This window comes from Alosa pseudoharengus, unplaced genomic scaffold, assembly GCF_046254945.1.
Source record: "Alosa pseudoharengus isolate Yale_2024_CS ecotype anadromous, Long Island Sound unplaced genomic scaffold, YU_APseudo_1.1 YU_APseudo_1.1_scf_2, whole genome shotgun sequence".
NCBI lineage: Eukaryota > Metazoa > Chordata > Actinopteri > Clupeiformes > Clupeidae > Alosa > Alosa pseudoharengus.
In genome coordinates, this window is record NW_027468663.1 from 37,341,701 (window position 1) to 37,363,329 (window position 21,629).

Genomic DNA, 21,629 nt, shown 5'->3' on the forward strand with positions numbered 1-21,629 from the left:
GTCAGGTGAAAAACAGCAGACTCAATTGCTGCACAGAGATGGAGACCTGTCCACCAGCTGTGGCTGCCGGTTGCATGCTCATTGAGATTGACAGGGGAGACACTGCTTACAGTTCACTGGTGCCAGCATTGAGCCATCTGCTGCTGTGCTCTCCTTGCACAGATTCATAACAGGTTTGATGTCAGAGTATGTGAATTTCAATGAGCTTCGAATCTATGTGCTCATCATAGCAAGGTTTTGGCAGCATTTCTGGCATGTTCAGAATTGATTTGTGTTCTTCTTGTAGGGGCTTCACTGGGACACTGTAGGTGTAGTTATCTTTTAGCATACTTGTATTCAAGGTAAGTGAGGGCATTCAGGAAGAGGTCTAAGTGACATTGGGGCTGCCCACCTCTTGCATCACGTACTGTGCTGCGCTATAGGACTACATCTGTGCCTCTCTGCTATGTTGCTTGTTGCCTTCATTGCACTCTCCACACAGCCAGAGAGGAAGGCACAGAGAAATGAAGACAGGAAGGCACAGGGTCATTTTGCTCTGGATTACTTAGTGTGGTCGCAATGTGTATAGTGCGTATTTTGGGTAATTAAAGGGATACTTCACCGATTAGCATTAAAACCTCCTAGGGTTTAGCGGTCACATACGTACGTGGACAGCACTTTTTAGCTTTTATGTCCACAATTGTGTTCACTGCTGAATTGGGGGTGTTATGGACACGTACGTACGGGGGTGGTGTCAGAAGTTTCTAACTAACTATGGAGAGGGAGGTAAGGGCTGAGCTACACGAGGCACGTAACTGAAGCGTTCCGTTTGCGTTGCGTCTGCTGCAACTATTAGCTTCTACTATAATCAATGGGTAATTCAAGGCACAAGTCAACCGGGACCAGAAAATAATGTATTTTTCGCCATAGACTGGCGATAGGTCCCATGGAGGCAAACGGAAGGGGCGGGAAGGGGCTCTCTATCCACATCCACATGAAGTTAACGTTAGCCTACCACTAACGTCATGTAAACCACACAATAACAATAAGGCATGTTTCTGAAAGGCAGAGTAAGCATATTAGCAAAGAGGTTTTATTTTAAATTGTATAATTTTCAAAAAAGTACAATAATTGCAAGTTGCAATACTTTTTGTATTGGTTTTATACAAGATGTGAAAATACAAGTTCTGTATTTTGACTGCAATTGTCTTTGCATTCTGATTAGATTCTTCATTAGAATTATGAGTGGCTCTTTGTAAACAGCATTATTTTGTGGGGCCATGCAAAACTGCATGTTGGAGTTATTCTACATCATGACAGTAAAATAGAGCATCCTTAGTCAATGTAGCAATTCCTCTCTCAATCTGTAGAAAATGCTGTGAACATCTGATAATGCATGAAAAAAAAATACCGTCATATACCGTGAAACCGTAAGAATTTTGAAAAATATTGTGATATACATTTTGGGTCATACCGCCCAGCACTAGTATAGCCTAACCATGTTAGATCTGCTGCATGAATGGCAGAGATAACTCAAATTCCCTTTCTACAGTCATCTAAACAAGGCAATCAAATTCCAGGACCAGCATAGATTACTTTTTTAATTCTTTGATAATCTTCTCTGGTGCCAATTGAGCATTTCTCAATTTTGGATTAAAAAGCAAAGTAACTTCAGTTATTGAGAATTGTACCGAGTAAAATATTACTGAAATTGTATTGGTAATGCCTTACATTACTGAATTACCGCAAAAAACAATGCATTAGGGCTGAGCTACACCAGGCGCGTAACTGAAGCGTTCCGTTCGCGTTGCGTCTGCTGCAACAATTAGCTTCCATTATAATCAATGGAAGTAGCTACACCAGACGTGACAGTGGGGCATACGTTCGAAAAAAATAGACCGTTCATCTAAAATGGATTTTATGCGTCGCGAACGGAACGCTTCAGTTACGCGCCTAGTGTAGCTCATACCTTACTACATTACTTTTTTAATGCATTACTCCCAACACTGACTGTAATAAATACACAAACACAAGAGTTAAGTTCCCAGACAAACAAGGAGACACACAAACCGATTTCAAGGATTATTTGATCTTTCTCTCCTTCACTCTGAGCCACCTAAGACTGGAGAAATGGTCAAGAGGAAGATGAATTCTAGGATGGAGTTTAAGGATCATTCTGATCAGATTATTTTGAGAGTTCTGTTGCTTGTCTGCCCTTTAGTAGTGCCAGTGTATCAAGATATACAGTACAGGCATAGTCAAGATGGCATTGAACAAGAGCATCAGCCAGGGTTTTCAAGGTGTTACTGTCTAAGATGCTGGATATTCTTGCCAGGAACTTAGTCCTTTGGCTTACCTTTGAGATAACTCTTTGGGCCATAAACTCCCCTGATAGTTTGTTGTCCAGTATACAGCCCAAGCAAGTGACCGCTTCCTTGGCCGTAAGGCATGTGTGTGATAAAGTATAAGTATATATACTCTTTTGATCCTGTGAGGGAAATTTGGTCTCTGCATTTATCCCAATCCGTGAATTAAGTAAGATAAATTCAGGTTTCAATAAGTCACCAAGTGAGCTTCATCTAACTTCCCACACTACAAAAGCCAATATGTAACGCAGTAGGCCTACTACACAAAGGTACATAAGCAGCATCACAAAGGCAACAAAATACTTGAAACCAAAGATTCTAGAGCGGAGCAAGATAGATCAGTTACGTCATAGGCATGAAGTACGCTCTGAGCCTGACAGGGCGCCATTTTAATGAGCTCAGCGCAAAATTTCATATACAGTTCCAATTCTATGAGCCCACCTGAACAGCTGTTTTTAACGTTGCCAGCTGTTTTTTTTTTCTTTCTCGGTAATGAACTGCAAGAACTGACAGTGTGAAAGGCCCGATTGATCTTTTTCCAAGTTTACACTGAAAAAGGAGAGGTAAATAGGCCTATTATTTAGATAGAAGTAGCTATTGCACTGGTAAATATATCACATAAATTCCCACTGAGAGACTGTATAGCCTACTGATAAGCTAGCTAGCAGGCAAACTAACTTAGCTAACGTTATCACCATTTTTTCTTTTTTCTACCTGTAGGCTATAATTTAACCCTTTGTTCACGGCCTGCTTAAACACAGCGCATAAGATAGGCTATCAATCACTAATAAGGTTGAGATTTCACTCAAGCGTCTGATGTTCATAACTTAAATTAATGCTAATGGTAGGCCTAGGCTAAACACAACCGTGCTTGACACTATTGTATCGTTTCCATGCAGTCAAAAACTCCCAAATTTTCCTGCTTGCCTATGTAAAATCCATATGACCACAGAAGTTTGTTTTCAAAAATCATTAGCCTATTTACAGGCTGCATCCAACTTAAAACACGTCCAGATGAATCTAACCGTTGAACTTAATTTGTGTAATTATATGTTAATTGAAAACAATTTGCTTGAGTTATAAAATAGCTGTAGTCCTATTATTTAGGCCTACTGTAAATCCTCAAATTATGGCAGGGGTCTTTTCTTTACTTATAGGCTGCGTAAACACATGGCTTTATTTAATTAAGAATTATTTACTTTTTATTATAGGCTGCGCAATTGTGCATCTTAAGCCTCTCGCAAGCTCAAAAGAGGGCAGCACGAGACTGAGCTTGAGAGCGACGTGAGACCCGTGGTGTAAATATTAACTTTCAGTGTTTTACAATGTCTTTGTAAATTAGGCCTACGTTTAATTAAAAAGTGTTTCTTGCGTGCGTTCATTCTCTCATTCCCTCTCCAAAATGTTCCTGTTCTAGGCTGATCAAGTGCATGAACCCAGCATCGGTGTGCGCGTCACATGAATCACAATTGAGACAATAGATTGACCATCTTGTACAACTACAAATACAAAGCCTTATCATAGGCATGTTACATTCATGACATGAAAAATGGAACTTATAGAACGAAAATGACAAATTAGGCAGTCGGCTAAACGTTTTAAACTTGTGCAAAACTGATGAACCCAGCATCGGTGCGTCGCATAAATCAAAACACAAATTGAAGCAACACTGACCATTGGACAATCCTACCACAAAACCTTTCCATAGGCATTCAACGTTTATGACATAAGAAGTGGAATATGAACGCATTTCATCACACCTGACAATTAAACGGAGCTGTGGCCAGGGGCGATTCTAGAACTAGAGCTTTGCTGGGGCACAGGCCCCCAACTCCCAATACATAAAAAAAATAATAATAAATGTGCGCGCAATATGAAATAAATGGCTAGCCCACGGGTAGGCTACAAGCTTCAAAATCATTATTGTCACTGTCATACTGTAGGACCAGCACTCTCTCCCTCAATTGTTGTAAGAATCACTATCCAGCAACATACTAACTTTGTTCAAAATTGATATATTCAAGTTGACTTTGCAAAGTTGTGTAGGCTACCGCGCCAGTTTAAGTCTGCATGAACAGTTATTGCAAAAGCCACCGTTTTGATTTGCTTAGGGGAGATGCAGGCTGAACCTAGCCTAGAAATTTAGACACGCCCCTAGCGGCAGCCAGGGCTAGTCTAGCAACTCTCCGTTGGCTTGTGAGTATGGTGGATTTTCATGATTTAAAGGGATGTAATCATGGGTTTCATAAGGGTTTATAATATTGTATGGGTTTTCATGTTTTAGAAAAATGTAGTCATGAGTGTCATAAGTTTTTATGTCACTGCATGTGCTGTGAGCAGGGTGAGGTCAATGTATCTTGTGTAGGCCAGACCAACTATCAGAGGAGTGGGGTGAGTGGAAAAGTACTGGGGGTACCAGGATGAGAGCATCTCCTCCTTACATGGTCAAGGGAAGGGGGTGTTATAAAATATAGTGTATAGCCCTCCGTAGGCAGATTTCGTCGGGGGCCCCAGCTGATGACATCTCCTCCCTATTGCTTTGATGGTTGGTCTGGACTTTGGTTAGGCTGTACTATCATTGCAATATGGAGAATAAAGATCAACAGTCTTCAGAAAGTCTTCTGTCTACATTGTCTCCTTCGGACGCCTTGTTCCAGAGTGCTAAATTACTAAATAGTCAAGTGGTAATTGTTAATTGGCAAATTGGATTCGGAAGTGGACATTTTCCACGACATGAGCTCCAGAAATCGAAACTCAATCAGGCCAATGAAATCGTGTATAGAGTCGTTAGGTGGGCTTAACTGTTAGGGTGCTCTGTCTCTTTTGGCCTCCAGGGGTCACTGTTGAACACTTACCTGTCTTGTTTGTTTTGTTTCGGCTGTCTTTATGTGACAGGTGCTTGATCTAGTGTTTTGGTTTGCCATGTGCTCCGGGCCACGCCTTTCCTTTGTGTTTCCCTCTATTTTTGTTTCTCACCTGTTGTTAATGAGTTATTGTCATGTGACCAATTAGTACTTGTATTTAAAGGGGTCATAGAATGCAAAACCGAGTTTACTTTGTCATAGATGAATAGCGATAGTTCAGTGGGTGAAATGGACATACAGAGAACTTCAAACCCCCCCCCCCCCGACATCTCCTTCATATGCAAATCTCACAATTCGAAACTACCGCCATAAAATGGGTGAATCCCAACGAAGCTGCGAGTTTACGCAAACTCGCAGGTGGTACCTTATTTGGCTCTGGCCTGTACATTTGTCACGCCTCAAAAATTACATACAGACCAGCCCACTGGTGCTCTGAGCCCAGGAATGTGAATGGAGAGCGAAGATGAGACAAACACTAGTTTAGCTGCCTGCTCGTTTACTTTCCATAGTCTTCCCAAGGATTCAAAAGTTCGAGGGGCATGGATAATGTTTTTCTACCAGAAGATCCCTGCAAAGTTCGACACTCCGTTATTAATTTGCAAAACATTTCACCGAAGGCAGTTTTCAAAACCTTGGACAGTTAAGGAGCATTTGCTAAGCTGCTGTTACTGAAACGAGGGGCTGTTCCGACCGTAAGGTCATCACAACCACATGCTGTAAGTATTATTTTGTCGCTAAGCAGTTATTAGCCATGCTAACGTGTATCTAGCAAGTAGAATGTGTGATTTAGTTCATTGGCAAGGCTATTTAATTTTCCTGTGTGTCATTCGGATAAAACCTGTGTTGTCATGTTAACCTACATTTTACTATGCATGTTTGTCGAGATCTCTGACAGGTTATGTTCTCAGCAAGATAGCTAACTGAAGCTGAGTAACACGATAGTTTGGTTGCTAAGCTGTAATACAACCCATACCCATACACATACGTTTTTGACGTCAGAAGTGGAAACAACTTCACGTTATCAATTCAAATGATATCTAGTCGATATGTTGAAAACCGTGTTGTCTAGATACAATGGATTCATTTGCACGTTCTTATTTTAGAACATTACAAGAACGGCAACATGACAAACGCAGCATACAGTGGGCATCGCTTTCAAATGACCACTTCATTCGCGCATTACGAGGCCGTGAAGCTTTAGTACCACTTTCAGCCACTGTGCGTCGCTCTGCCACTGTACATCGCTCTGCCTGCCGCCCCTAATGAAAAAGCAGGAGACTTGCCGAGAGTAATCCCAGCCTACGAATTCAAACAAAATAAATCATGCATAATTAAACATTACCTCGATTTAGGATTTAGGCTACTTGGGTACGTCTTAAGGCTTGACTACACGGTGGTAACGAAAATCGAAATCGTAATTTGCTGTCTACATTATTGTCAGTGTTGGGGGTAACGCAGCTACGCAAATCAAAACAGTGGTGTGATAATTGAGCCAGTAGAGAAATAACTGTTCAGAATTAATCTGTAGCCTTGGATAGGCTTCTGCAGAAAACAGTGTTGTTGCCGATTTAATACTATCTGGCGACGTTTTTAACAGGCTACACAATAGAGGCTTAGACAACTATGACCCACGTTTTGGTTTCGTAAATTAATTTGCCCTACTTCTTGACTGCAGTAGTCAATTGACTGCTTGACATGTCATTTGTATTTTTCTGTACAATAGTTTGCCGTAACCTGACCGACCCTGTCAATTTAGAACCGACCCAAATATTTTTTTTTTCCCCCTTTTAGTCCGACCGACTTGCCGGTTGTAAACTTGCGTTAAGACCGACCGATTTTTTTTTTTACTCTAAACAACCAATAGCCTACAAATAAAATACTATTTATTTTAGTAGGCCTAAGTATTGTGAATATAAATTGCCTACATACAAACGTAGGCTCTCTTAAATAAAACTCTGTGGCGTCATCTCTACACCATTGGTTTACGCATGTCACACTATAGCCTATAGCAGGGGTCTCAAACTCAAGTGAGCTGGGGGCCAATTCTGCCAACGTCATCTGATTGGAGGGCCGGCTATTTCTGAAAATGCAATGTTCTTTTTTTCAAATACCACACAAAACTGCAAACAGAAAGTGCACGTGTTTTTATCTAGTTTTAGACACCTGTGATAGCAACCTTAGCTTATAAATAAAATAATGATAAAATAAATATTAATACAAATTATAAAACAAATGAAAAGCATAAAAACAGGTATGTGTGTGTTTCACACCAAATAAAAATATTTTCCTCAAATAACTTTTTTAAACCTGGCAAACTATAGGCGTCATGGTTAAGAAAGCAACACTATTGGATTTTTATATCAAAATTTCAAAAGGCCATGGCTTGAAAGTGGTCAGAGATAAAGTCCTACTGTAAATGTAAAAATCTTTGAGTAAAACAAAAGTTTATGAAGGGGGTAAATTTACCCATCTAATTTGCCACTGGATGGCAAGCACCTCAAATTATGCACCTTTCAATAAATACTGGATGAACATATTTGAGCAGGTTTACTTTACTTTTTTCATATTACCCACATAACAAATTAACAGGAAAACACCTAAGATGTATACCAACACCTAAGATGTATATGGTTTCTAAACCACAAGGCCTACAATAAAGTATTCTGGTTAAATGAGTTCCTATCGCGGGTAATCGGAGTACCCAGAAGTTCGCATCATATTGCGGGTGACTTTGTAGTTTAGAGCCCTATTTCTACTAGCCCTGCTGTCTGTACCACGTCCATTACGGACACTATCATCACGATTACCACTGCAACCTCCAAGCTATGTTGGGCAGAGGGTCGAAATAAGCATGGTATGCTTAGACACCGTCGTATACACGCAGACGCACCTCCATTCAATAGACGATCGATCATAATCTCCAAAAGGATATTCTCCTTCAGATTTAGAATAGGTGAATAACATAGCCTATCTATCACACGTAAACGTTTTTCAACATTCGGTGTAGGCCTATTTCTGCTTAATTTCTGCCTCAACTTATGCAACACTATGGCCTTCATCGCTTCCGCGTCATTACAAATGCACGTCTTTGTGTTTCTCGCATATAATACAAGTATTTCCTGAAAACTTTGCGCAGCTATTTTGGGTTTGAATGAAGCTCTGGATGTCTAGCACATAGTGGATCAGAGTACAAATGAGATTTGTCACCGTACTTGGAACTATCATCTATTTTAATCAGTATCGTTGTTTGTCACAATTAAAAAGTCTCAAGGGCCGGATTACATTATTATTTTGACATACGTCGCGGGCCGGAATTGGGCCAGAAGCGGGCCGGATTTGGCCCGCGGGCCGGGTGTTTGAGACCCCTGGCCTATAGGCTACGCTTCGTTTCATTCACACAAACATCTCGACTCAACGCTTATTACTTGGCACGAAGCTCTGGAAGAACTGTGCCCAGAGAACACAACTGTTTCACCAGCACATTTAAATGACTTGACTAAAACCGTGCATAACTGGAGGTAGGCTACACCTGTTATCTGAGCAGTCTGTATGTCCTCATTTTGCGAATGCGAGGACGATATGAGTCTGTGGCATTGATGTCCGAGTCACGCATAATGTTTGAAAACCACTGGCTCGTAATCACAATAATTTAACACACGACAGTTGGATACTTCTCCCATGCCTACATTTTGGTGAGTAGCATAGAGATCGTTAAAACAATAAAGTATGGCTCTCCGTTTGGGACATCGAAAACGTATATTTTTAATAGGGTAGACTACCGTCGGAGATGCTGACTTGCAAAGGCCTCTGGATAACACGTTATCTCCACTATCATCAGTCAATGCCTCCTTTATCAAAGTGGGGAATGAAAGAAAAAGTTTGAGAACCACTGGCTTAACAAGTTAGCCTACCTGCAGTCCTGAACACACAAATGCAACAGAAAGTTGCCTTTATAATCAACTACGATTTGTTCCAACGACAATGAATAGCTCATTACACTTATGTTACTGTTGAACGTAGGCCTAACTGGTATAATTACAAACATTATTCGGTGTCCTAAACACTGGCATTTTATGGCATTGTGTCATGTAAGGTCGTTGCAAAATCTAGAGAAATGTGTGAGGTGGTCAGCGGGGGACAATTGAGACACACATTGGATTGTGTTATTACTTGCATTCCACACTATCCACAGCTGTGGTATCGGGGGCAGGAGGATTACTGTTAGCGCAGGCTTTATATAAAATTCTTCAACAGAAGGCCTGCCCAAAATAAAGGCCTGTGGTTTGCGCAGCCTACAGTAAGTAGGTTAAATAACAGACCCGCCACAATGTGCGGTATGATGATTTTTTATGAGCAAGATGTTTGTGGTGCTCTGCATGTTCTTAAATAACAATGATCATCAGTAGGGCCTAGCCTAATATTCGACCATTAATTTGTGTAAATGGGCTATGCATTGGGTTAGACACCAGGGGCCATATTCACAAAGCCTTTGACAGTGTTCTGGCGTTCACATGAACAGGAATATCTTTGTTGATTAACCAGCCGTAGATAAACCAGCACAGCCCACACAACAATGACCGCTGGAACGGGCATGTTCCTGAATGAAAATAGTAGCAGGCTACTACCGGTAGACACACCGGCGCTGCGAGTGAAGTAGGTGAGCACGTTCACTACGCTAATTTGCATATAGTGGTGTCCCAATTCATAGGGAAAGATCTTCACCCCCACTTCCCTTGTCGAGGGGGCTTTAATGTTGAGGGCAATCAAAACCAAGTAGAAGTTTTAAGGGGGGAGAAATGGGACGGACCCTTAAGAGTGAGTGAGTCTTTGTTGCTATGGATGACGTTATTACTCATGCACGAGCTTGACTGAAGTGACCACCTTGATTGGCTGATGATTGTAACGCGGGAATGATTCCAAACACCTCCCTTACGATGAGTGGCAGGTGACAGGTCTGAGAATGCGTGCGCTACACAAGGACAGAAGATGATGAATAACTGAATAAAAAGGCCTAGCCTAAATGAATCAAGGCAAAACCATAGACTGTATATATAGAACTGGACAGTGTGCCGTCTGTTAAGAGTGATTCGAGCGCTAGTCCAGAGCCCCCTGGTGGCTGGTTGCAGTACAATGTGTAACTCCGCCCATCCCCATGTATTTCAATGGCCAAGTAGCCAACTTTCCGTGTCACTTTTCTCACCTAAAACTATTTTTGTATCTACAACTTTTTATTCGAAAAAATTGTTTTTAAGATGCTTCAATACACACAATTTTTCTCGCTGAAATATTTTTTTTTAATGTTATATTAACAAATCTAAAAAGGGCGTGTTTACACCTATGATTGACAGCTGGCTGGCTGCAGACACAACGCTTTGTCCATTATGTTTTACCGTCTAGGCTGCAGACACTACCACGTCATCGATCACTTATTTTAATGACACCTGATTTCGACACATAATCTAACCTAAAGTGTTGCTGTTATTATCATTAGGCTATATCTTATCACAGTCTGACTAAATACATATTGATAGTCATACATTGTGTAGTTGTTTGTAAGAGACATCGTTGTTAGTTGTGACCGATTCTTTGTGAAAAAAGATATGTGCTGTTCTTTCGTAGATGCTAAGTATATTAGCTCATAGCATGCTACATCATGCTAGCATTAGCCAGTTGATAGGTAAAGTAAAAGGGCTCTGCTTGCTATATTGATCCGAAGTGACATTAGCCATAGTCACCATAATTTACAGTCCTACTTGTTTCAAATGGTATAACGTAACCAGTGATTGCCGCCATCATCGTTGCAACTTCATTTGAATACACTTTGTCACTGGAGAAGGCGATGTTAAGTTTCATTAACGTTAACTCTTGCTTAGTTTTGCGAATGGCAATAAACGCCACCTAGCCTGCTAGGTCGACAACCTCGGTATGCCCATTTATGTATCAGCCCGACAAATAACGTTACTTGTGTTTTAGTGAACACATTATTGGACCATAGCTTAACGTGAGGAGGGATTCAAAGTTACAAATGGCCAATTTGCTTAGTATGCTCAGAACAGCGGTATCTGAAAATGCGTTAAGGTATCGTTGTTACCTGCGATTCCACTGCTGGAGAAGCATTTTGCATTGGTATGATTTGATCAGGTCTTGCCAGTGATGTGTAAATCCTCCCGTAGACGTACATCATTTCAAAATAATACGTCTAAATTGAAAACTGTGACAACTCATTGATAGGCTCTCTCAATATGTCTGTAATCGTATGTCTCTACCACATGCTTGCTAGTCTTTCACCAGAGAGGGTGCTCCATTATATATCAAAAATGTAATAGGGCCTACTGCAGCCCTCATGTCAGCTGTAAAAATATGATAACATGGATCTACTAACGTTACATCAGGATACTCTGTAAACATTTTACACATAATCAGGAAGCTACTTTGCTGTTCAGTGTGTGATGTGTTTAAAGTGGTACTACGTTTAAAGAAACATTTTTATTCTTTGTTTCAAGTGCATAAGAAAATACCACATTATGATGATGATGGCTATGGTTACCCTTAACAAATACAAAACAATATAATACTTAAAACAGGGATCAATCAATAGCCTAATGAAATAAACAATGAAAATGAGGGGGGAAAGCAATAATAAATTATAATGCCCATTCAATCAATAATATAACAAAAACATGGTAAGACTACATTAAGGAGAATATCAATAATAAACAATGTCAAATTAATCAACAGCCTATAATGAAAATAAAACAGTACTACTGCATACAAACCATAATGTATAAGTGCTTAAAAGACCAAAAACTATCACAAGAACGAAGAGCACTGGGCAACTCATTCCACCAACATGGAACCACTGAGGAAAAATAGAGTCTTGAATTTGACCTAGCGTTTAAGACTGGTCGACACAACAGACGCTCATCAGAAGACCACAGTGGGCGGTTGGGGATGCATCTTGATCATTGAATTCAAATAACAAGGAGCAGATCCAGTCAGTGTCCTATAGGCCAAAGTGAGAGATTTAAATTTAATTCTGGCTACTGTAGGGAGCCAATGGAGAGTAACTAGGAGAGGAGTTACGATGTGTCCTCTTTGGCTGATTGAAGACCAGTCATGTTGCAGCATTCTGAATGATATATCACACAAAAGAAATTAAAAAAAACATTCAATATTGATTTAGTATCAACCGATAATTATTCTGATATTAACATTCTTGTAATGTCTACATCTTTGTGTAGGCTACAGTTAAATACTAAGCAATGGCCTCGGACTTAAATACCAAGGCAGTTAAATGACCGTGGTATGGTATAGTCTACGTGATACACAGGACTACACAGTAAACCCATTTAAAAATAATCATCATCTCAGTATACCCATTTAAAATAGGCAAGGATACGTATTTAATAACATTTGGGGTTGCTCACAGTATACCCACCACTACAACTAACTAACTAGACTACACCACTGGTTAAATGGCGCATTGCAATTTACAATTTGTGTGAGTTCAGGGGCATACAGAAAGTTGAAGTTTGGGTGACATCAATAAAGAAAACAGAAACAAAGGGATGTGTACAGCCTCAAGTATGAATGATGTCACATTAACAGAAGGTTCAGAGCAGCGGCAGACCTTTCTTGGTGCCACGCAAGTTATTGAAAGTCATGTGTTTTCAGAACGTAGTGGTGCTGTGCCATATCCCATGTATAAGGGGCTTCAGGTTGATCCAGTGACGGTGGGTGATGATGTCAGGGAGATGGATGTCAGGGGACTTGGAGAAAGGGGGAGGACATGCCACCTCAGACGACCCAGCCAAACCACTTCACGTAGGTATTCCCTTGCTTGCAGACTAATGTAGACCATGGAGACCACCTTGCCGCCACCTCCAGTACATTCAGCCATCTTATCTGCAAAAAGGAAAGTTACAATAAAGTTAGTCAGACAATTTTACAACATTACAAAGCATCTAATCAGGCACTCAACATCACTAGTAATACCAATTAATTAAATATGTGTGGAATAAACTTCACAGCCTACCTAATGTTAACTACACATTTAAATATGCGGTGGGAATGTTATTAACTTGCGTCAGCTTGAAAAATAACGTTATCAGTATGACTGATCATGGACGTTAGATGACAAACTAAGGTCTTTCTCAAATGTTCACCGATATCCCTGGAAGTGACTGGTTCTTGGCGTAGTGTTTAATGCAGGCGTTTCATTTATCGATCATTCACTTATGCGGTCTACAACTACCGACCTACCGATCTATTTTTTACAGTCTATGCTACCGACCTACCATCACAGAAGTAGCTCTAACAGAGGTGTCTGTCGTTAACGTTAACGTTAACTGCAAACTGGCTAGTAGTTACATTAACATGACGGGTTGATGAGGTCCATGCTTCACATTACGTTAACGTTAACTTGCGTTGCTTTATCACATTATACCGTTGCTTTATCACATCATATACTGTACTGACTGTCTAGTGTTATTAATCCCCATGTACAGTCAATGGTTACTCCATGTTGAGATGTCATACATTGATGGAGATATTTGAAAACAGCAACAACTAATAAAACCAAGTATATCATGCATCGACTGTTACGGGAGCTGTCCTAATCTTCACTTCAACGACTAACTTGGCCTCCCGTTGACGGTAACGTTAATGTAGCTGCTAACGTTAGCATGTAATTCGCTGTCCGTATTTCTGTTGTTAGCTCATTAGTATTCACCATACTAAATTGTCACAGTCTATAATCAACATAATAAGCTCTCTTAGACGTATTTAAGAACAACAATAGACACAAAAAACTTTTCAGTTGATACGCAACACTTACCAGACAAGAACAAACCGATTGTTGTTTGTACTGTTTAGCTAACTCACAGCCGCAATAATTCATCCAGCCAGCTAGCCTTCGGCGCCGAGTCGACCTGCGTTGTGGAAAGGAGAAGGGGGCGGGTTTCACTTGACAAGGGGCGTGTTTAACTCGCTGAGTGGCAACTGAGTGGGCGTGCCTGACCGCGGCTCCTCTTCACTGCGCATGCTTCAACTTCTGCTGCGCAGCCGCACTTCAAATTGGTTGCAAATTTTCCAAGATGCCGTCGCCTCGGCGGCTTCAATTCCATAGAACACTGCTGAATGCAACCACACTGTCCAGTTCTATATATACAGTCTATGGGCAAAACAAATAGCCTAGTAGCCTAATGAAACATACAGATTGATGTAGTATCTTTGTAACATTATTAAATTAATCTGTTACTATGCCTATGCCTACGTTTGCAAAAGAGAACATTTTAATTTGATTCACAATAATGTTACATTTAATTTACATGTTGACAATGAGTAGCCTAGTTTTGGTTGTTGTTGGTGGCGTTATTGCATGTTAGTTATGCCTACAATGCAAAATTTCTTCCTCACGATTGGAAGCTCTTGTAGCCGCATAGGATTTCAAAACAGGCGAAAAACCGGTTTGTGAATAGGTCGGTGACTTCTTTTAAGCTGTCACAGCTGGTGGGAAGGTGTGATTTGTTGGGGGCAGGGCAGAATTACTGGGCACAAATGTCTGATGGCCCCCCTGCCCCCCAGTCAACGTGTAAATTCGGCTTTGTCAGAACTGAGCTGTGGACGACACGGCACGGCATGCCCAATTGAAAATAAATTAACGCAACGCCAGACCCCGCTTCTCTGGCGTCAGTCACTGACATGAACAAAACACAGAACCCGCTTCTCTCACTGCAGTCACTGACAGTAGCCTAGAATAAATGCATGGGGAAAAAAACTTCCCCATGACAAAGACATTGTAAAACACTAAGTTAATATTTTGTCACTATAACATACATCTGTCCTTTGTCAAATGTGTTATGTTCCAAGCCTAGTGCGTAATTCTGCTTCATAAAGTTGAACAAATACATTTGCTTATTTCACAGAAAAATATAAATAGCCAGTTACGGTCTACAGTGCAGAGTTGGTAAGTTATGGTAAGCCAACTTACAGTGAACATACAAACAGGGGAAATTATTTCTCTTGCAGCTGTGTAGCCTCAGGTGCGCACGTAGACATAAGGCCGATCATGCAAGCGCCAATGAATCGTGCTCTCACGACAATCACGCCGTTAAACTTAAATAGGTTAACATCACTCTAAGTTCGCCTTCAAGCAAGGAAAACTATGATTTGAAGACATCTGTTTCGTTGGAAGGAAGGGCAAGGGGTAGCAACAGGGCAACACAGAGACAGGCCCGATGGCAGGGCTGTTATGAGAGTATTAAAATATGGGATATTCTACGGGAAAACATTAAACGGCAAGACAGCGGGGGAAGTTAAAATACGTGAGAAACACGGAAAAAGTTGGCATGCATTGTTTCGGTCCCCGTGCACAGGGATTATTTGTCATATTATTAATCACATATGATTATTTGTGAAATTGTGCAAACAGGCGCAACACATTTGAAAAGGAAGGACTGGTAGCATGCAAGCTCACGGGAAAGATTGATTTAAGAACGTTATCACAGTGTGTGACTGTGGCGCAAAGCAGCGCGGGCGGAAGACAGCGACAATTGGCAGGGGAGGGTCATGTCTTTTTTAACAATTCTGTCGGACGGTCATTGAACAATTTCTAGCAGGCAAGAGAGGGTCATGCAACTTGCAACTGAAGCACTCAAAATTCCACCGGTGGCCCCTTCAATAAATAACGAACAGTCCCTAGATTGCTGCTGGGCTATATGTCTTGGTTCATGTCTGTTAACAACTCATTGCTGTCAAACGCATAGCCTATCTCGCGGTTGCATCCATTACATACAAACATGCAATGTGAACGTATGGGATTGGGAAGAGCACTAAATGCTCTAAATAAGCACAAAGTCAAACCTTTAAATGAAAGACACTCTTTAATAATCAAAAAAATAAACCGCTAATGAAGTAAACTTGTGACCATCAAAAATCGTTTATCGCCTGTAACTCCGTGATAACAGGACGTAACAGGAAGGCATTTGGCTGAGCAACGGAGGTTAATATGCTCTATATTTTGTCCAAATGATGTCTGTCTATCATCGTTGCACTCGGAGAAAACCAGAATGTTTAATTTGTCCTGCGTTTCTTCTACAGCTGCAAACGGGATTCACTCGCAGTTAACCAAATTTTTCTTTATTAGGGCAGGGCAGGCATATTTCTGGCTATTAAATCCTTTCTTAACCAGTCTGCTAAAGTCTGTAGTGAAGTCTGTGTAGGGTTTTCCAGGCTCCATTTCTTTTTACGAGACACCCTGCTCACTTGAGCCATCTACCGGTTGTTTGGGTTGTTGCAGCGCCTCACTGGGAAAATACAAATTAAAGTCGCGTGACACCGCGTGATCCCATGCGCGGACCGCGAGTGAAGCTGGCCAAGTCGAAGCACTGCCCACTGTACCAAACAGATGCTCCAAGTGTGGCATCTTGTGGGGCTTATAATATTAGCAAATGCTTTTGCTGTGAGTTAACAGCTTGGTGTGTGCATGCAAAAGTGACTTTCACTTGTTACAACATTTCTGTTGTTTGGTTTAGGTTTTATCTTGCAGCCATGCACTTCAATGAGAATGCTGAGTCCCCACAACGGAAGACAGCCAAGGAGAAACTATGTACAGACTTGCCAAACAATTTGTAAGTTTAATAAAATATATATTTTTATCACAAACAACAAATCAAAATGTCCAACAGTATAGGCACTAAAAAGAACTTATCGATTCACACACAACAGGCTGTCTTAGACCTGATGCTACGGGTGTCAATCATCATCAGTACTGTAAACAAAGCACAATGTTCAGGGCCATACAATTTGTTTATTGTACAGTGTACAGCCTACAATGCACTGTATTACAGTATCCAATATAAGTCCTCTTTCTTGTCCTCTTCGAGATTATCAAAGACCCTCTTCCTTATTGGGATGCCGTCCAGCGGATTTCTGTGCCCCAGGACTTGTGTGCTCAGCTTGACAGACCTTCCATGGAGGATGCTGTTGCTGAACATGTGTCACGTTCAGTCGAAAAGGGGTCTGAATCCAACGTACTGCCCTGAAGTATCCCCCATATGCGTAGCACCACACACGAGGGGATCATGACACGGACGCTTATTCTAAGGAAACCCCAGCTCCTGCTCACAAAAGACCTGTAGGCCAAGTCACTTCATTGCCTGCAACGAGAACAGGGTGGAAAAGCAAAAGTATCACTGGACGATTGTTGAAAAAAAAAATTAAGTTTATCATTTTGTGGTGTTGGATCAAGCTGTGTTTTTGCAATATGCTGAACCAATAATGAATATGTATTGGTTAAAAAATATTTTATTTATATATATATATATATATATATACTGTAACTGCTAATGTCACAGGGTGACTAGGTGGGGAACAAGTTACTGGGGATTTAGTTCTCTATGGGAAAGCTAAGGGTGTGACACCAAGATGGCGGCCCCCGAGCCGTTCATTGTTTACTAATGAGCCACAGGTGTGCTAGCTCAGTGGTGGTGGTGGTGATTGGTGCACTGTTGGTGGGATTAGCCTCTTAAGCACTTCATACAGGACCACAAGGAGAGGCCCGGAACGAAGACGTGCTCCACGGAAACGGATCGAAGCCAGGGACCCCGGATGCCGGCGTACTGGATCTGGATCGACTGAGCGCTGCTGTTGTGTTGACATACCGACTGGGCTGCGCCGCCGTGCGAAGGGCTATCTGCGTGAACGGATACGAGAGGGGTGGAATCGTCCGCCCCTCCATGAGCTAAGTGAACTCTCTAAAGCCTGTTTGTTATCGTGTAGCTCGTGCTATAACTGCGAGTGGTGCCCGACGTCTTAGGCTCTGGCCATTTGTATTCCTCCCTCTTCCAGAGGCCCGAGCTTCTACGTGGATGCGGACGAGATACCCGGGAGGTTTCCAGTAGCCTATACACTGCTCTGTGGACCAGGACTAAGTTAAGTGACTTTTCTATAGCCTATTCCGGCTAACTGGCTCCGAAGCATACTCTCGCTCGCCCTGCTGATCCCTCCCCTCGATCGTAGACCTACTGCCTAGGCTAACGACTGGACTGTCCTTGTTTAAACCCTCCCGCTGTCATTCTAGCCCAAATAGCTTCATAGTAGTGTGTTCTTGCTGTGCCTTATAACTTTAATAGTGTGCTGTGTAAACGTGGTGAGCCCTATAGCCTTAATAGTGTGCTGTGTAAACATCTGGTGGGCCCTATTACTTTAATAGTGTGCTGTGTAAACGTGTGACGAGCCTATAGCTTGAATAGTGTGCTGTGTAAATTTGCTGTGGGTTATGTTTGCTACTGCATAACTCGTACTGGGCTAGCTGCCCCCTTAATAGGCTTACTGCGAACTTGGGTTGTGACAAGTGGGGGTGTACTGTAAAAGGGCTGAATCGCTGTGCCCCTCCATTCCTGTCGCACAGAAACCAACTCCAGTCGGAGCCCTGAGCCATGGCCGGGCCAGTAACAACATCTGCCTGGGCCTCGAGGTTGGCGACATCACAACTGGAGGTGGCTCTACCTCAAGCGCGGGCGGGTGCAGCTTGGACTGAGCATTGGACTATGCATTGGACTACTGTTTGAATATATTGTTTCTATTGCATTGCCCTTTTTAACTTGTGTATTAATAAATCATATATGTTTTTATACTGTATTGACATATCCCCGGTTCATTGAAGGGCAAAGTGTACTCCCCTGGGTTCTAGTGTGGGGGAAGGAACATTTATTAGTGACCCCTGGTGGTGACAAGTAACACTTGTATCAGATTGTCCTCACCTTTCCATCCCTCTGATTCTCAAACGGCCATGGTCAGCTCTGTAAATATTCATTGCATTTTGCAAAGAATATAGAGGCACAACGGATCGAGGCCATGATGGTCATTCAGGTCAGCTCCTCAGGAACCTGGGTCATTCTTTTAATAACCTGTAAAAACAAACACAATTTCCCTGCTGTTATTTCGTAATTTTGAATGAGCAGGTAGCAAATGTCTCCAGTTTTAGTTACCAGAGTTGTAAGATCACATATTAGGCTACTACATGGAAAGAAGGTAATAATCTCAATCAGATGTCAGCAGTATAGTTACAAGATTACATTAGACCTACTGACTGTAGTATTACAACTGGGCTACGTGTGGCAAACTCAAGTAAATGACAAAACTTACCACTCTGAAGTAGTCATTTCCAATCTATGGGCGACTGGTTGCTCCTCTATTTCAGATTCTTCCTCTGATTCAGGCTCAAATATGCTGTTCAACACCTACTGTATGTCTCCGTATTCCACCTTGGCTGTTTCAGCGAGTGGTGCCGGCCATGTTGCCGTCTTTGCTCTGGAGCTTCGCTCGTTGTAAACCAACCAATCAGCACGCAGTTCATCTAAATATTCATGAGCATACCATAAAAGGGAGAAAACCTCTCGTTCATTCTAGGGCCTATTTTCTAGGCTTGCCTTAGGGTGCATAGAACAGCACACGGGCCATTTTCAGCCCAACCAATGTTACATACTCTATTCGGAAACCTTAAGGAACAGCATGAAATACTCTATATAATCATTCTATCACCCGTTTAAGTTCCGGTTTTCTGTTTGTTGGCCACTGAGTCTTTGTCAACTCCACACGTCCCTGGTGAGCTCTTTTGAATTCTTTGACTAGCCTAAAACCTTTTGTGTTCATGGACTTTGCTGCTCTTATTTGTTGATCTCTGATTTCGGAAGTGCCTTTTGTTGCCAAGCAATTTTTCTAATTTTGGATTTTCTGTTTTTTCCCTCCTTTTTGCTGAACTGATTTATGGACTCTGTTTCTGAGCTTTTTGTGGAATAAACAAGACAACATTGGTTGACAACAACAGTGGTTAGCACTTCTGCCTGCTAAGCCAGCGACCCGGGTTCAATCCCTGAGTCGGTTCTAAGAGTCATGTCAGACCCAGCAGAGGTTCCTTAGCCTGGACCAGTATCGGACTATGAAAAGGAAGAGAGTTCCTCCATAGACGGTTCTGGTGGCCGAACATGGAAAAGGAGGTGAGGACCTTCGTGATGGCCTGCCCTGTGTGTACACAGAGCAAAACTCCTCGCCAGCTTCCTCAAGGCCTACTCCGCCCTCTGCCCATCCCAAGGCGTCCGTGGTCCCATGTGTCTGCAGACTTCGTCACTGGCCTCCCAAAGTCCCAAGGTAATACTGTAATTTGTGTAGTCATCGACAGGTTCTCTTAGGCCTGCCGATTTATTCCTCTGCCTAATCTACCATCTGCCTTTGAAACTGCCTCACTAATCTTTACCCATGTCTTCCGAGTCTTCGGGCTCCCCCAGGACATTGTGTCGGACCCCGGGCCGCAGTTCACATCCCAGGTGTGGCGGGCGTTCTGCAGACTCCTGGGGGCCACGGCCAGCCTCTCCTCAGGCTTCCACCCTCAGTCGAACGGGCAGACGGAGAGGCTCAACTAAGACCTGCAGACCACCTTGAGGAGCCTGGCGAGGGACAACCCAGCGTCCTGGAGTTCCTGGCTGCCGTGGGCAGAATACGCTCACAACACCCTGCAATCATCAGCAACCGGGTTGTCACCCTTCCAGTGCCAGTTCGGCTTCCAACCCCCGCTGTTTCCAGAGCAGGAGATCGATGCTGGGGTTCCTTCGGTCCACCATCACATGCGGCGCTGTCGGAGGGTGTGGAACAAGACCCGCCGAGCGATGTTGCGGAGCTCCAGGTCCACCCAGACCCAGGCCAACCGTTGCCGGCGGCCAGCCCAGCATTTCCGCCCAGGCCAAAGGGTTTGGCTGTCCTCCAAGGACCTTCCACTGCACGTGGAGTCCCGAAAATTGGCACCCCGCTATGTTTTTTTTTACCCCAGCTTCCATGTATGTTGGCTTTTGATCGTTCCTACAACCCAACGCAGATCCCGTTCTATCTGTTCTTTTTTTGCGTGTGTAGCAGGCAGCCAGGCACGTCAGATCAGCCTCCTGGAGCAGCGATTTTCAGGTTGGTAAATTCACTCATGTAAATTGTCAGAAAATAGGCATTGTGTCAATTGTATGACTGTTTATATATTTACCTGCTAGGCTAAGCCATAACTTGGTGTACATTACTTTATAAAGAGCTTTTTTGGGGTAATTACAACTTCGTTGTGAACTAATTCACGTTAGCTAGTTGAGCTAACACTGGAAAATATGTTAAACCTAGCTAGCGGCTATGGCGAAATGTTAACACTACAGCATCCATGATTACCGGTACAAGGACAGCAATATGCTTGGGTGTAAGAATAGCAAGTTATTATTTGACCGTGAGACTTAACCCAGGAAAGGCTGTCGTTTTTGTATGGAGAGGAGAGGGAGCTAGGCTATTAGCTAACGTTACTGTCTTGGCTGAGCTAACCTGCTGGTCGTGTCATCATAACGCCTTTGCACAGAGGAAATGCACAGATATATGCATCAGCCGAAATTCCCAA